Source organism: Diorhabda carinulata, chromosome 5, assembly GCF_026250575.1.
Source record: "Diorhabda carinulata isolate Delta chromosome 5, icDioCari1.1, whole genome shotgun sequence".
Taxonomy (NCBI): Eukaryota; Metazoa; Arthropoda; class Insecta; order Coleoptera; family Chrysomelidae; genus Diorhabda; species Diorhabda carinulata.
The window spans coordinates 20,200,843-20,216,540 of record NC_079464.1 but is presented as its reverse complement, the minus strand read 5'-3'; the positions used below and the strand labels follow the sequence as shown (position 1 = coordinate 20,216,540).

Genomic DNA, 15,698 nt, shown 5'->3' with positions numbered 1-15,698 from the left:
GGCGTGGAAGTCATAAGAAACGTGTAATAATTTATATCCTAACCGAAATCCCATAATATCTACAGTTAGTAAATTAATAAGAAAGTTTAACGAAACTGGTTCAGTAGAAGATTTATCCAAATCAGGACGCAGGAAAACTGCATCAACTGAAAAGAAATCTTTAGATGTTTGTGTCCTGTTAGAAGAGGATCCACGCTTTAGTACTAATATTTCGCAAACATCCGTAATGAAAATTTTACGTGATGATAAATTCCAGCCATACAAAGTAACGTTGGTTCAAGAATTGTCAGGTTGAATTTTTCCAAAGATTGTTTATGTCAAAATATTACTTTACTAATGACCATATTGGTTATTAAATTTGGAAAAAAAATTAAAAGCGTTTTTGATTTATGGCAAATTTTTGATTTCGATTTAAAATTTTGAACACCCTATATCTAAGCAACTAGGCCCCGTAATGGTTCGTATTTAAAACTAATCATTTATTGAGATCTCTCTGTGGTAGAGTGTTGTCGGTTGAATATAAATACACCCTGTAGGTATTATTTATCTTGAATTTATCTAAAGAGACGCGGATTTCATAGCCCGAATGTTTTTTTCTATCCCAACAAGAAAATCATTACATTAGTAGAATTAGAATGAACATGTATTATCAGTTGAACGCGTTGGCGTTAGCTAATTGTGTATAACACGGCTTTCTAATAGAGAAATATAACACATTAGAAGACTTGACACTAATATCGAAAACGGTGACTCATAATATTGAGTTTAGTCTAGCGACACACTTCCGATAGGGCAAACCGTACGATATAAAGATCATAAACAAGAGAAACTGATTTTCTAATTAAGATCATTATCATATCGGAGTTTTATTTTCTTTTAATAAACGTGATTTATTCAGGTTGATTGTCTTTTTAAATCGATTTATACAGTGTGTCGCGTATTCAAGAAAACACTTCTTCGTTATCTGAATTTGAATTTTCACAGTCTATTCTATAAATAATCAACTGGAATTTCAAATAACAAATTATAATAATTCGTTTCGTTAGACATAAATACAGAGGGTGTCTTATAAGTAACGGCCGTTTTCATGTGGGAAAATTCCTTCGTCTCAATGTAAACATTTTATGAAGAGTACTTACTTTTTTAGTCATTTTATCTTTGTTTATTGACGACGCAGTACCTAAAGCCAGGAAAATATTTTAGATTGAAGGGAAATATACAGTTTTTGTGTACGAAAAAATTTTCAAAAATGTACCTGAGCTAATACCAGTTATCGATTATTTATTGCTCTTTTATAATCATAAGCTGTACATAACGTTGCCCGCTAGTTTTGTTATCCACAGTCTAAGGTTAGGTTAGGTCATGAAATTTCAACCAATCACTTTAAATTTATCCCCATCCATGGAAGCTTTCCAAACACGAGTACTGGTGTTATGATTAATAATTGTTTCACCAAGATAATGCACCGATTCACAAGTCGATGGTAACGATAGTTAAATTGAACGAATTACACTTCGAATTGCATCCTCATTCACCGTATAGTCCACATCTGGCCCCCGGTGACTACTTCGTTGATCTCAAAAAAATACTCGCCGGTAAGAAATTTAGCTCAAATGAGGAAGCAACTGGGGCAAAAGACAAAATCCTTCTATAAGCAAGACATAGAGAATTTAGAAAAGCGTTGGAATGATTGTATTGCTCTTGAAAGAGACTACTGCTACTACGATTTTTAATATAAAATTGTATTTTTCTTAGTTAGTCACACGATTTGTTAAGTAATGTGTTAAATAAACCCGATTTCGCTAACAACGATATCGAAACTCGAAAAATTTGTAATTTCTTCTACTCTTTCTATAAGGATTGCTTCTGAGCAAAGCTACAATGCACAGTTAATACTATTTCCAAAAATTGCCCTTATAAGAAAACATTTTACTGCCCCTTGTAACCTTTTTCGATAAAGGACCGCTAGACTTATCCCCAACACAAACAACAATAATTTCGTCCTTCCCTCGTATACTGAGTTACTGAATACACCGTTTACACCACTATTACACCAACACTCATAAGTACACTGTCGGATGCGCGTTTCGATTACCAAGTTATCATCTTCAGAGACTGAAAGTAAATTCCGCTTACTTTCAGTCTGTGAGAAAAGGCTTAATAGAATCAAGCCGTTCGAGTTAATTTAAATGATAGTGTTAGTTAAAAGCAGGGTTATTATGTGAACATCGCGTGAACGGTAGTTGCTAAAATTACTGATGAATAGGACCTTCGGATTTAAGAATTTCCTCGTTAGTTAAATTAGGTTAGAAAAACATTGATTATTTATCTTCATTACCAGATTATAATAACAGTTTTCTTTAACAAAAAAAAGCAGAACAATGTGTCAAAAATGTCAATATCTAGACTATTTTCCATACAAGATGAGATTTGTTTTTTATTTAACTGGATTTATTTCAATTTCCTGTCTAAAATCAATAAAAAAATTTTAATATCTATTTTTTGAAAAATATCAACAAGTAGGTAGTCAAAGTGTTCAGCGTTACCATATGGTAACATCCTGCATTTCGAAAAGTTAGGAATGCAAAATAAAAAAAAATCGAAATTTTCTAGCAGTTATAATTTTAAAAAGTACAAAAAACCAACTTTTTCTCGAGAAAAAAAAACAAAGCGTTAATGGATTAAGCTGTGCTTGCAATCTTCCTTGGAATTGATCAGAAAATTCCCAAAAATAATTCTCAAAAAATACATAGCCTTAATTTGGTCAAAATTAGATTATGGCCGTTACATATAATGTATCTCAGCCTCCAAATCCGACCTCGACCTTTCAAAGTGGGTGCATAATTCAGTTTTACGTATTTGTCTACATGCTTTTCGATCTAACTCTAGAAAAATCCTCAACTATGAAGCTAATGAGCCCCTACTTTGGATCAGACGACAGCAACTTCTTCTTTCTCTATACCTATACCTTTATACCACCAATCATCCATTCCACCAATAAAACCCTTCCCATTTATTTTATCACAGATACTCGACGGCATAGACCTCTCACAAACAACCCCTTCTTCTATTTCCACTACCCCACCAGGGACTATTGACCTTCCTAAATTCAATACATCCCTTACGAGATACAGCAAACATTTACATAAACAAGAAATCGAAAATGCTTTCAAAGAAATGATAACTAGTATGAATGAAATCATCCCTAATTCCACCAACTTGCAGCGTTCATACAGGTGAACTATTTAACATTCTACAAGCCAACATTTCCATCAACCCCTCCTTAAGCAGATTAATATATATATATATATATATATATATATATATATATATATATATATATATATATATATATATATATATATATAAATTAATAAATTAATTGCTGTTCGTTAGTCTGGAAAACGGCTAAACTGATTTGGTTGATTTTGGTCTTGAGTTCAGAAAAGGTTTAAAAGATTAATAAATATGAAAATGCTCGGAATTAAAATGTTTTCCTTGATGTTTTGTTATAAATTTCCGAACGCAACAATAATATTTGACATTTCACAACCAACTAATATGTCAATCGATACCTCACACAAAGAGTGCATCCTTTTATCTTTGTGAGTGACGATTACCGCTAACGAGCAATATTCGTGGGGAAAAATAAAGATGGCGAGGATCTTAATGCGGTGATTCAGAATTTTCTTCAAGGACAGCTGATTTCCTTCAAATTGCCTGAATTACCACCTCAAAATTTGCAGTTAATAGTAAGATAAGTTGTCATCATCCTGTGTTTACAATTTCCGGTACGTCTGGCCTTTACGATAACTATAAATAAATCGCAAGCAGTTATTGAAAGTTTGCGGAATCAACTTGGAGTTCCCGTGTTCGCGCATGGACAATTCTACGTCGCGTGTTCGCGCGTCGGATATTTTTTTTATTTGTTTTACTAAAAAAATATTACTTTTGTTTGTTTAGCAGACCAATAAGCAATGAGTGCTTTAAGTACCAACAGTATAACTATCTATTTAAAATATTCAAAAAAAGAACCTGGCAGCAAAATTTTAATGCTCACTCTCTATACATCACCCTCAAATAAGTAACGTCGTCGGCAACTCCAGACAAGATTTAACCGTCGTAAGAAGGATAATAATCGGCCAATCAAGACTCACCTATGGATATCTTAATGTCTTTTACCGCCAGGCCCATTAGCTCCAGTTATAGCTCAAATTTGACGATAAAGCACATTTTGACTGAATGTCCAAAGATTGCAGTTCTAGTTCAAGCCTAATTCCAAAGACATCCTGAATGACTTGGTGCTAATCTCTCGGACTACTAATAAAAAAAATCGATTAAGGACACATCGTCTCCTAAAAAATTCATTCTTCGATTTCACTTAACCGGACTATCAAGTTAGTTCTTAATACAATTTTCTTCTTCGCCCTTTCATTAGCGAATTTTCCTGTTGGTTAACTGAACCCAATTAAGCATGGAATCTGAGTGACGCGACGCGCTGTCTGACTTCTAATTTGAAAAGGAACCACCTCACATGCTTCGTGGTGAATTTAATGTTTATAATAATATCGGCGAAAGCTGACAACAGTGTCTCATAGAGGGGGCCCTCGCTCTTGAGTTTTTACTCCCAACAACTCGAACGCAGTCTCGTTGATATTTCGTAGTACGAATGTTGTTTTGCGCCGGTCGAATTACATACAAAAAATTTATGATTTCGTATAGTAAATTGTCGAAGGACAAAGTATTTGTCGGTGGTGTATGTGTTTATGAAAATTTTTAGTGTTTGTTGTTTTCAGTGGATATTGTTTATTACTTTGTGAACTTTTTAGAGAACTCACTTTTATACAATTTTTGAAACTTACAGGTAAAAAAAATATTTAAAAAAAATTAGCTTGTGATAAAAATGCTTCAGTTTTGATCCATTATTGATGTGTTGATTTAAAAATTTAGCACTTTACAAAGTACTATCCAACAATGGTTAAATAAATTTCAAATGGTTTAAATATTAATGTTTTTTTTTTATTTTGAAACTCCTGTCGAAATAAGATGATTCACACAACATTACAGGTTTTACAGTATAATTACAGGAAATGAAGGGTTCCAATAACACCTTTTGTTCCAAATAAATCAAAGCATACATTTTTTCGTTTTCAACTATGTCTTACAGTTAATATCCATATTTTCTCATGATGTTGACCGTATAATGTGAAAACACTTTTTTATATTGTTAATATATAATAATTTAATAATTACAAAAGGGAATTGATAAAGGTAAATGTTCAAAATGATGCCCATCTTGATCAATGCATTGATGCAACGTTTTTCAACGGAGAAGCATGTCAAGCTGTACGTAGAGATTCAAATTATTCTTCAATTGCAGTTCAGAGATCGGGAAAGGAGCGTGGCCCCATAGGAAGAAATCACAGGGAGTCAGGTCACATAACCGTGCGGGCCACACAGCCAATCCTCGTGTGCTTATCCATTATCCAAAAATGAACAATTATAAGACAGCTGACAAATTTCATTTTTAATTTGTGACACTTATATGCAAGGTTTATCAAAGACCAATAACACGATTTTTCCAGGCCCTCTCGTGAGGAAACTAAGCAAAACTAGGGAAAATGTTTCAGACAAAAGTTTTGCGAAATCTTATGCTCTATAAGGCTACTATTCAACTTTTTTTCCCTAAGGCGTATAGTTTTCCCGAAAAATCGAAAAAAACTGATTTTTTAAAAAATTTTCGCGCCCCCTAGCCGCGAAAATATACGTTATTGACGAAAAAGTTTCACACAGAAGTTGTCGGGAATTTTGTTTGCTGCAACCTTGTCATTTACTATTTTACCGCAAAAAGCATAGTTTTTCAGAAAATACAAGAAATGACTTTTAAAATCTTCTGCGCGCCCTCTAGCGGCTTAACTTTAGAGCGTACGATAAAATGTTCAGTGGCAGTTGGAGGAAATTTAATTACCTGCAACTCGTCTGGGTTAAGTTTTTTGCTGAGACGCGAAGTTTTCTCGCAATATAGGGAAATAAGTGCAAAAACAGCAATTTTTGGTATATGGGTGATTCCGTTCTAACTGTGATTTTTTGTATTCAAAATTTCAAGATTTTAAAATTTAACTTTTCTAACTTTTTTATGCATATTATTCATCTATTTTACTGTAAAACTAAAACTCTAAGAGGAATTTACTACAACTTCAAAGTATCAGGAGCAAGACACAAATGTCGGATTTTGAGTTCCACGGTACTGACTCATTTATCCACGGTACTGACATGGTAACTTAAGATATTAAACAACAAGTGCATCAATTTTCCTCAGTTTGATCATAAACATTAGAATTTATAAGGTAATTAGTTTAAATCATTTGTTACGACAAAAAAAATTAATAATTTATCGGTAAATTCTAGGAATGGACATGACACGGTACTGACATTCAAGTGATGTAGTATAAGTTTTCTTTAAGTGGCAAGTTATATTGTATAAAAATAATGTTTAAATATCTTAAGAATTATTCAATTAACACAAAATTTTTATTAATTGATTATTAATTAATGACTAGTACAAAAAAACAATACAGGACATTGAATATCACAGTTATAATGGAATCACCCATATATATGTCAATATCTACACCCCTCCCCATTTTCGAGACTGCGATAACTCGAATTCCGTTTCACACGACCCAAATACATCGGAATTGACTGGTCTCTTTACTGTGGGGAAAATTTCTCTGGAAAATGTCTAATTTGAGTGCAAAAATATCTGAATCAAGAATTTTAAATGGTAAAAATAATGATTTCCATATTTGTTGTGGAGTACAAGAACCCTCCTTCTTAATCCGGGCTTGGGACCGGCAACATGTCCTTTTCAGCTACTCAGTCCACCGATACGACATGCAGGCGAAGCCAAATCGAGAATATACAAGGCCACGGTAAGACCCATAATGACCTACACCGCATAGATACGGCACGAAACGGCGAAAACCAAAAGAATAATGGAAACAGCAAAAATGGAAGTGCTACGTAGGATAGCCGGAAAAACCCTACTGGTCAGAGAAAGAAGTGAGAACATCAGAACATTGTGCAAAATAGATGAAGTCAACGAATGAGTTCTATCAAGAAAGAAAGAATGGAATGAGCACATAAGTCGTATGGATAACAACAGAGTGGTCAAGATAGCGCGCGTTAAATCCCCATTGGGTCGAAGGAGTACCGGCCGACCAGAAAAAGGTGGAGCGACAATTTTGAAACAGAATAGGAGGCAAGGATGTTGAAGATAAAACAGGCGACTACGCCTAATATACGGAAGAAGAAGAGAAAAAGTTAGAGTAAATAATAACAAAATGTAACTTAAACTTAATTTAATTAAAAGCAAAAATGTCCTTTACATGCAACTCAGGGAAATAAATTTTAAAAAAGATTAAATTAATACTAAATCTACTACTAAATAAACACGTGGCTGTGAAAAAAAGAAATGCTTCTCAGACTCAGTTGGAGTCGGTCAGATGACCCGTAACGTTTGAGACTGTATTAGCTTACAGCGCCACTTGTTTGCTAGGAAGAATCGGATCACAGATTCTTCACGAATCGCCTCAGCTTATCTTCTTTATTGAATTTCATTTAATTGAAGTTCTTCGATTCAGATGAGAACAACTGTGTTGTTTAGCGAAATTTTGAAGCGTACAGGGGCCCACGCGTAGCCTGCTGTCTGTCGCAAGGAGGTTAACTCGACGTAGCCAAAAATCCAATTGAAATTTTGGTCTCGTCCAATGAATTTATTATTTGGGCGAAACTACTCAAAAATTTGCTTTTTTTCATTCAATTTTGCCTTTTCAGTTTAGCATTGCATTTGAATGGCCCAGAGGGGTGAACTTGTGTCGAGTCCATTCTCAAATTACCTCCTTTTGGAATTAAATTGCCCCCCCCCCCCTGTGGTGCGTGGGTCTTACGTTAAGAAACACGACCTCAAAGTATACTTAAATAACTATTGAACTTTGTGGTCGTGGAAATAATATGTTGTGTTACTATATTGTAATAAAAAATACGACTTTTTCATTCACTTATCAATAACTTAATTTCAAGATTAACTTGGTACACTTTGTGCATAATTTATTCACAGAATTTTTTTTTCTGTTTCCTTTTAATCGAAATGAAGCAAGTCTTCAATCGCTAACCAGTATTGTTGTATAAACACTTCACAACCGTCAGATATACAAATAAGTAGCTGACACGGGCAAGGATTCGGATTAAAAATTAACAAGCGTTTCAATTTTCAATGACATTCAAGCAAGATATTTAATGATCCATGTATATATATATATATATATATATATATATATATATATATATATATATGTATGTGTTCATACAGCCTGCCAATTTGTCAAACCGAATTTCGATAACGTATCATGACTGAGTAATATTATTGACATCATACTTTACGTCGCATTTTATAAAATTATATAAACATGGTATCCGATAAGAAAAAACATGGTTTTTATAATTGAATATACGCAATAAAAAGCGTCTTTTTTTATTTTTAATTTCTTAACACGTTAGCTTCATCTGTATGTGGGTTTGTGACTCTCCTTTGGAATAAGAGCAAGTGACTTATTACTGTTAGTATATCCCACCACTTTCATTACGTTCGTTAGCCGAGTGGACTAAGCCGTCTACCTCAGGAATCGCAAGTCGTGGGTTCAAATCCCGTTCACGCTATTTTGTTTTCGGCAAATTTGATTTAGAAATTTACTATACTACCTGCATCTTTATTACTTTAGAATTTAATAGTATTATTGTGAAACGAGAGTGGGGTCTTCAAAACCGTGTTTTTTAATTTTTTTAAACAGCAATATCCTCACACATGAAAAAAAATCCCATTTTAGACAATTCAATTAATTGTTTTTTCTAATAATGCCAAAATTTCTTTAGTTTCAGTAAAAATTTATTTTTTTACCTTATTTTTTAGATATTTATTAAAAATTTTACGCTAGAATTACTTAGGTTTATCAATTTCACATGGACTTTCACATTTTTCGTGTAACTAGATGGTGAAATTTTAATAAATAACTAAAAATGTTTAGAAAAATTTTTCAGTGCGAGTTTTTTTGGTTTTTTTTTTCACTTTTCTGAGAAAATTTACCCTGGTGATTGTAATATTTTTGTACACCATCAAAAAGTAGGGATATCAACGAACAAAAAATTCACCGACTTTCTAGAAAAAGTCTGTTATTTTAAAGACAAAATTATAAATGTAACATCCAGTCGCATCCTCTACGTCAATTCCGACAAACTCAAAAACTGTTGTTTTTTTAATAGTGAAATTCCCAGAATTTGCCGTTAATTATTTTTAAAAATAATGGTCCGCTAAATTAAAATGGCGGGCCACCCCCTAGAAAATGGCTCTCATTTTTACAATAACTAAAAGTACTACATAGATAATTGCCGCTTAGTTTGCCGTTCAAGAAAATATCATTGCCGACATTAAGGCACGTCGGCATCCGGGCCAAAACGGAAAAAATCCATTCCTACGTATGAAGTCCGGAATGATTTAATGGTAAGAAATGGCTTTACCCCGTTTTAATCCAGATGCCAACGAGTCCTGAGGTCGGCAATGATATTTTCATGAACGGCAATTATCTACGTGCATTGTTACACATTGTTTAGAGGTAACTAACTTTCCAGGGGTTGAAGGCATTGGGCATGCTTATCATTTTGGCAGGATACCTTCTGCGGATCTGCTTTGCTTCGTGCAGCCATCCGTTTTCAATATTTGAATGATTTTTTCTCTTTTTGCCGCTTAAGAAAATATCCTTGGCTGGCTGAGGAAATGTAATGGGTACAGGTCTACCATACCCTTTACTTGATGGGATCTATTCCGCGACAGGTAAGTTTTCAAATAACAATAAAAGCCCTGAACTCTGTTGATCGGATTATCTATGAGATTTCCCGAGCGACCAGTAAATATCAAATGAAAATTCAAAAAAAACTTCTTACGGTCGGTAATAGATAACATTGACAGAATTTATTTTTTTATAAGCTAGCTTGCTAACGTGGCAGACCTGCAGGCTTCGTTTATCTTTGCTACTGTGCAAACTGCTTAGCAACTGTCATCCAACTTGGAACCATCCTCTTAATATCGTCAGACCAGTTTGTCGGTGGGCGTCTTCTACTTCTAGGTCCTCTTCTCTCTATCTTCAATCAATAATTGATCTTTTGATTTTTCAAAAACTCTTTCTGCACTTAATATTTGATTTGCGCACCCAGAAAGCCCCTTACATACGATGAATTTTTAGTCTATTTCTGCCTTGGGCGCATCCCTCGCTGTACGTAAGCTTCCTTTATCTTTTCTATTGTGCAAGCTGCCCAGCAACTGCCATCCAGCTGGAAATTATCCTCTTAATATCGTCAGACCAGCCTGTCGGTGGGCATCTTCTCTCTATCTTCACCCAATAATTCTTTTCATCCACCAGTTCCATGTCATTGACAGAAAATAAGGAATAATAAATTTCTACACAACCAATAATGTTTTGGGAGTGTTAGGTGTGTTTTTTCTGGATCAAGTGGAGATTTTTCCGAGTCCAGTAGCGACAAGAGTGTCGATTATCTGTCGTATTTGAATAAAACGTTACTTCGTCTAAAAATACTACACTATTGAGAAAATAATGTCTCAAGAAGATTAAAAAAACTTCAAACGTCCGGCTGTATCATCTCTTGAGAGTTCGTGATCAAGTTGAATTTTTTGTATGGTTGCAGTTTTCTTCCTGGTCTTTTAGATTTTGGACCATCCCTGATGCTTCCCGTTCAATTAAATTTTGAAACAATTCTGCTGAATGTGCTTCTAGCAATTGGAGGTCATTCAAAATGTGTTTCATTAAATAAAGCACTTCTTCATGACTTCGAAGTTTATCGCCTTGAACTCTTATCAAAATGCTATGAAATAAATTCATTTTATTCACACAAAGTTATTCATTCAAACTTGATTTGAGAATTAAACATTAAAAATCAGTAGTTAACAATTTTACTTGAAATAACATTAGAAAAACGCGTTAAAACATGTTTTGGGATATAAGAATACTAAGAAATTCAGGAAAAAAGAGATAGATAAAGGAATTCCTGAAACATCGACCATGTAAATTTATCTTTAAGTTAAAGAATAAGCAGGGAGACGTCAGGACTTGGACGTGTAATGGAAAAGCGTTACCAGAGTTTCAGGGATACGAATATGATTTAGTTGGAATTTCTGGAACCGTTGAGGATATTCATACTGAACAAGAAAACTGTTGAGATCAAATTGACAGCTGACCCGACGTATCCCAACCTTGACCCTATCCTTACCTCACACTATTTTGTTTTATATAGAGTCAAAGTTGGTAACCATGTTCATGTTAATTTTCAGTTTAGTTAAGTTGGCAGGCGATAAGCACTTTTTGATATGTTCACTCGACCGCGAAAAAGCGAAATGAAATGGCGACATTTTGTAATTTCAAGTATAGAGCAACAATACGATTGTTTAGCAAGAGTTTTGTTAATGAAAACAAGTATTGTCAAACGATTCAAAAGTCAAACTCTGTTCAATAAACCGAACATTTTGTCAACTTTGAACTTAATCATTTCTCAACAAAGAACCCAAACCCACTGAAAATAACAACATAAACACAGTGTTCATACTGCTATTACATCAACACTTAAAATTACACTATCTGATACGTGTTTCGATAACCAAGTTGACGTCTTCAGAGACTAAAAGGTAATTGTTCACCTTTCGTAGGTAAACGGTGTACCTTCAGTAAGACGGTGACTTGGTTATCGAAACACGTATCAGACAGTGTAATTTTGTGCGTTAGTGTAGTGGTATTGTAAACAGTGTGTTCAGCGCGAATACGATCTCTATTTTTGGTTTTTGATACGCTCTCAGATTTTCCAAAGTCTACACATCAGAGAATGGTTTTTTTTAGATAGTTTTTCGTACTAAAAGCATATTTTTTTGAAAGTGAGAAAATAGAACTGATGGAAATCTTTCTAATCATATTTTTGAAAATAGCATATCATATGTAGTCAACAACAGCTAAAATATGTAGAAAATGACTTGAGGACATTGAAAAAATAAAAGCGTCTTAACAAACAATACGAAACTCGTTAAGATGTTTATCATTGTCAGTACGAATTTATTAAAATTATAAATGATTGGTGGATTTTATTCTTTGGTGTTTGTTATTATCAATAGAATAAATTCCAAAGAATTACGTGATGATATTTATTAACTGCTGTTGATGACCTTTTTAATAAAACTCCAGAAGTGACGTTAATAGAAAGGACAATAACTTTCAACAGAAAGCGTAGAATGGAAGGGTATTTTCAAAAAAGCAAATCGTGTTAATTATTATTCATTTTTTACTTTTTCTCTAATTTAGAATTTCATTTCAATTTTTTTATCGATTTATCGGTTTCCATCACTGCCTTTGGACACTGATGTAACGCACTTTCGTATCGGTTTGACGCCAAAGTTCAGGTACCGGATTGCCTCGGTCGCCATTGAGCTTCGATGAAAGAAAATAAAAGACTCCAGGGGTCAACATAGTGATAACGATAACGCTTAAGCCAGTTAAACAGATTTTTCTTGTCTTCCTGTATTGTTTATCTGGGTATTTGTTGCTGGTATTCCTCATCAAGCTTTTCAGGTACGCAGTTGGATAATAAAGCAACAATTTTCTTTATTGGAAACTGAAAAAAACAACTATACATAAAGACACATATATAAATAACCATACCAGAAAATCAAAGAATACAAAAGCTTCTCAAATTCTAGTGAGGCACAAACGGTGCATGCAACAAGCAGGGTTAAGCGACGTGCGAAAATTGAGCTTTCGAATGGTCAAAGCTCTACGTTAAGGACGCATGCGCGTTTATCAATTTCTTAACAATTTCTTTCCTACTCGGTTGGTTGAATGCCGAAACACGACCACCACTGAGACGTGTATACTCAGCTACCTCAATGGCAATTTTCCGAGTAGTATCTCTAGTACCCAGTAAACATTATTTAGTTAGTTCTCCTCCTCATCTCTCTTTCGTGTTTATATTTTGCCAACAGGACTTCCCCAAATATTGCTATCCAGTGGTCCGGAGAAGGACCTCCCTGGCACTCTTTCATTCCTGCGGCGTAGACGTAATTTAGACCAACATTTGAAGATAATGTGCTCGATGGATTCAACATCACTAGGACGATGCAAACAACATTTTGGATTCTCGTTCGACGGCAATAATTATAATTTTCCATAAAGAAGGATGTAAAGATCCAGGATCGAAATAATACCCAATTGCACTCCTTTCTATGTTATCTAATATCAAAAAAAGTATTCATTCATTTCTGTTTAAATATAAAATACAACGATGTCTTCTTGTAAGCTTATAAAATGTGGTGCTTCCAGGCTCAATAGATATTAAGCCCTATCTTTTGCGCATCTAGACATCAACGGTAAAATAACTCTGCGAATGATACTAGTTTCTCTTGGAGCAACCCTGACGTCACCGCAGTTTATAAGACCAAATCTAATGACCTTATCGCCATGGTGCGACTCCAATCTTCTTTGTCTCAACGTTTCTAAAATAAAGTTTTGTCCTAAAAAACTGCATTTCAACTTTTTGTACTTAATACCACCACCAATGAGGTCGTTGAATCTATAACATTCTTAGTGCTTGTTGTAGAGAATTCTTTAAAATGGTCGTTACATATCGCGGCTTTATTTAAAAAAGTTTTGCCTGTTTTGCGCTGAAATAAAATTTTATTGAGTCACATCTCCAATATTCCCTTCCTTTCTTAGGCACGTGTTGTGCGACTCTATTTGAGCTAATCTTCAAACTACCAAAGAGAGCTGTTAAATATTTACTCGGACCATGCAGTAGGACTCACTGTTTGGACTTCTCTAGAAGATTCAAAATATTGAGTCTTCCTTCCTTATTCATATTTGTATCCGTTTGCCTAAACCGGGAGCGCGCTTCTTCTATTTTAGCAAGGTAGCACGATTTTTATACTCCAGAATTATTTAAAGGCTCAATACTTTACACGAAAAAATGCACAATCATTTACCAATTGAAATCACATCTATAACATCTTTACTCGCATTTCGCAAGAATTTGAAGGCATATTCTGAGTCTGAAGATTCTACAAACTTGTTCAATATTAATATTGATTTTTAATACACAATTTAAGGATTGCTGTATATTTAATTCTATTATCTGGTTGATTCATTTCAATGCATACGTTTTATTTTGACAATGTTTACATGTAATGTATATTATATATGAAAATATTGACATTGTACATTTTGAAAGGTCATATTATTATTTTTTGTGTCTATACTTTAGATTTCATTTTATTTTTGTGTTTGTTTTGTAGTTATAGGCTATAAATAAAAGACAAGTTCATATAAAACAATAATTTTATTACCAAAAGATTGGTACTTTTCGAAGAGATTAAGACATTCGTCATATCCTGTGGACAAGCTTGTCAATACCCTCTTCAAAAAAAATTGCCGCCAATCAATCCGAGTAGAGTACAAAACAGACCTTTAAACTTTTGGAAACTCCGTAGACAAAATAGTAATGGTGAATCTGGCCCCCTTCATCATGCACATCGTTACGACCATCTTTAAACTTTCGACATCATTCAACAAGTTTTCCCCATACACAAAACTCATTCTCCGATGGATTTCTGCAGCACTATGACCTTCAGCGTGTAGAAAACGAATCACATTTGGCTGGAGCATCAATAATGGCGGACAATTTTTTCGTGGCTGTAGCACAACGCCGACTGACGCCTGAATGTCAATAATGGCGGAGTGTGTAATGTCACAGTCGCTTACAGCGCACGATCGCTTTCTTCTACCCGCGTAGAGTCTACACGGAGCGGCTGAAGGTTGAAAAAAAAACGGGCCTCGTAGCTCAATTAATGTGATCAAGTTTTATTGGTTTACAAAATAATGTACTAGCCGTAAATTGAAATAAACTGTGAATAAATTTTCCCGTAAAACTAATGAACTATTCATATTATTCACTAATCTGTACTACCATTAGAGATATATACGCGTAGAAAGGAATGTCATATAAATAAATTTGTTTTTCTCGCGTTTCAGAATAAAAGTCGCAATACGTTATGATATTATGCAATACGTTTTTAATAAGATTTAAGTAAATAACGACATAACGAATACATACTTGTCATGATTATTTCCTGACAATCAAATAAATACAGTCGATCCAATTTTCATTCAACATTTACTCAAATTGTGATGAGTAATATAACAGTTATTCATTTTTGACAGAAATAGGAATATTTTAAATAAATAAATCTAATAGAAATAAATTATATATACAATATTGTTGTTTTTGTGCTTACAAAATTCATCATATATTTTCTCGGAGGATATTTCCCTGAACTTGGAAGAAACGTTCCAAGATTTTGCCTTATAGCGTCACAATGGAAGTTTATTCTATCGATCATTTCGTTCCTTACCAAGCTTTTAAGATATCCCCAAAAGGAGGACACGATCAATCATTTCTTGAAGAATTTATTGTTGTTTATATTTGATAAGCTGTAGGCTAACCAACTAAATTTTTTCCTCTTCTAAGTAACAAGATGTTCGACAATATGCAGCTCAATTAGAAACGTTTGGTTGTGTTTAAATACCTTCTGTAAGTAT

General features: G+C 34.0%; 1 protein-coding gene across 22 annotated transcripts in view; it reads left to right on the top strand.

Annotated features, from left to right (window-relative positions):
* The window catches only part of LOC130894382 (rho GTPase-activating protein 21-B), a 237,408-nt gene that overhangs the window by 58,189 nt on the left and 163,521 nt on the right, over positions 1–15,698 (top strand). Inside the window, exon 1 of one of the 22 annotated variants that reach the window (XM_057801184.1) lies at positions 4,662–4,864. The exons of the other annotated variants lie outside the window; for them this stretch is intronic. The gene's annotated coding sequence lies outside the window, so the exon portion shown is untranslated. Of the gene's footprint in view, positions 1–4,661; positions 4,865–15,698 lie in introns of those variants that run through there. 22 annotated transcript variants of the gene reach the window in all.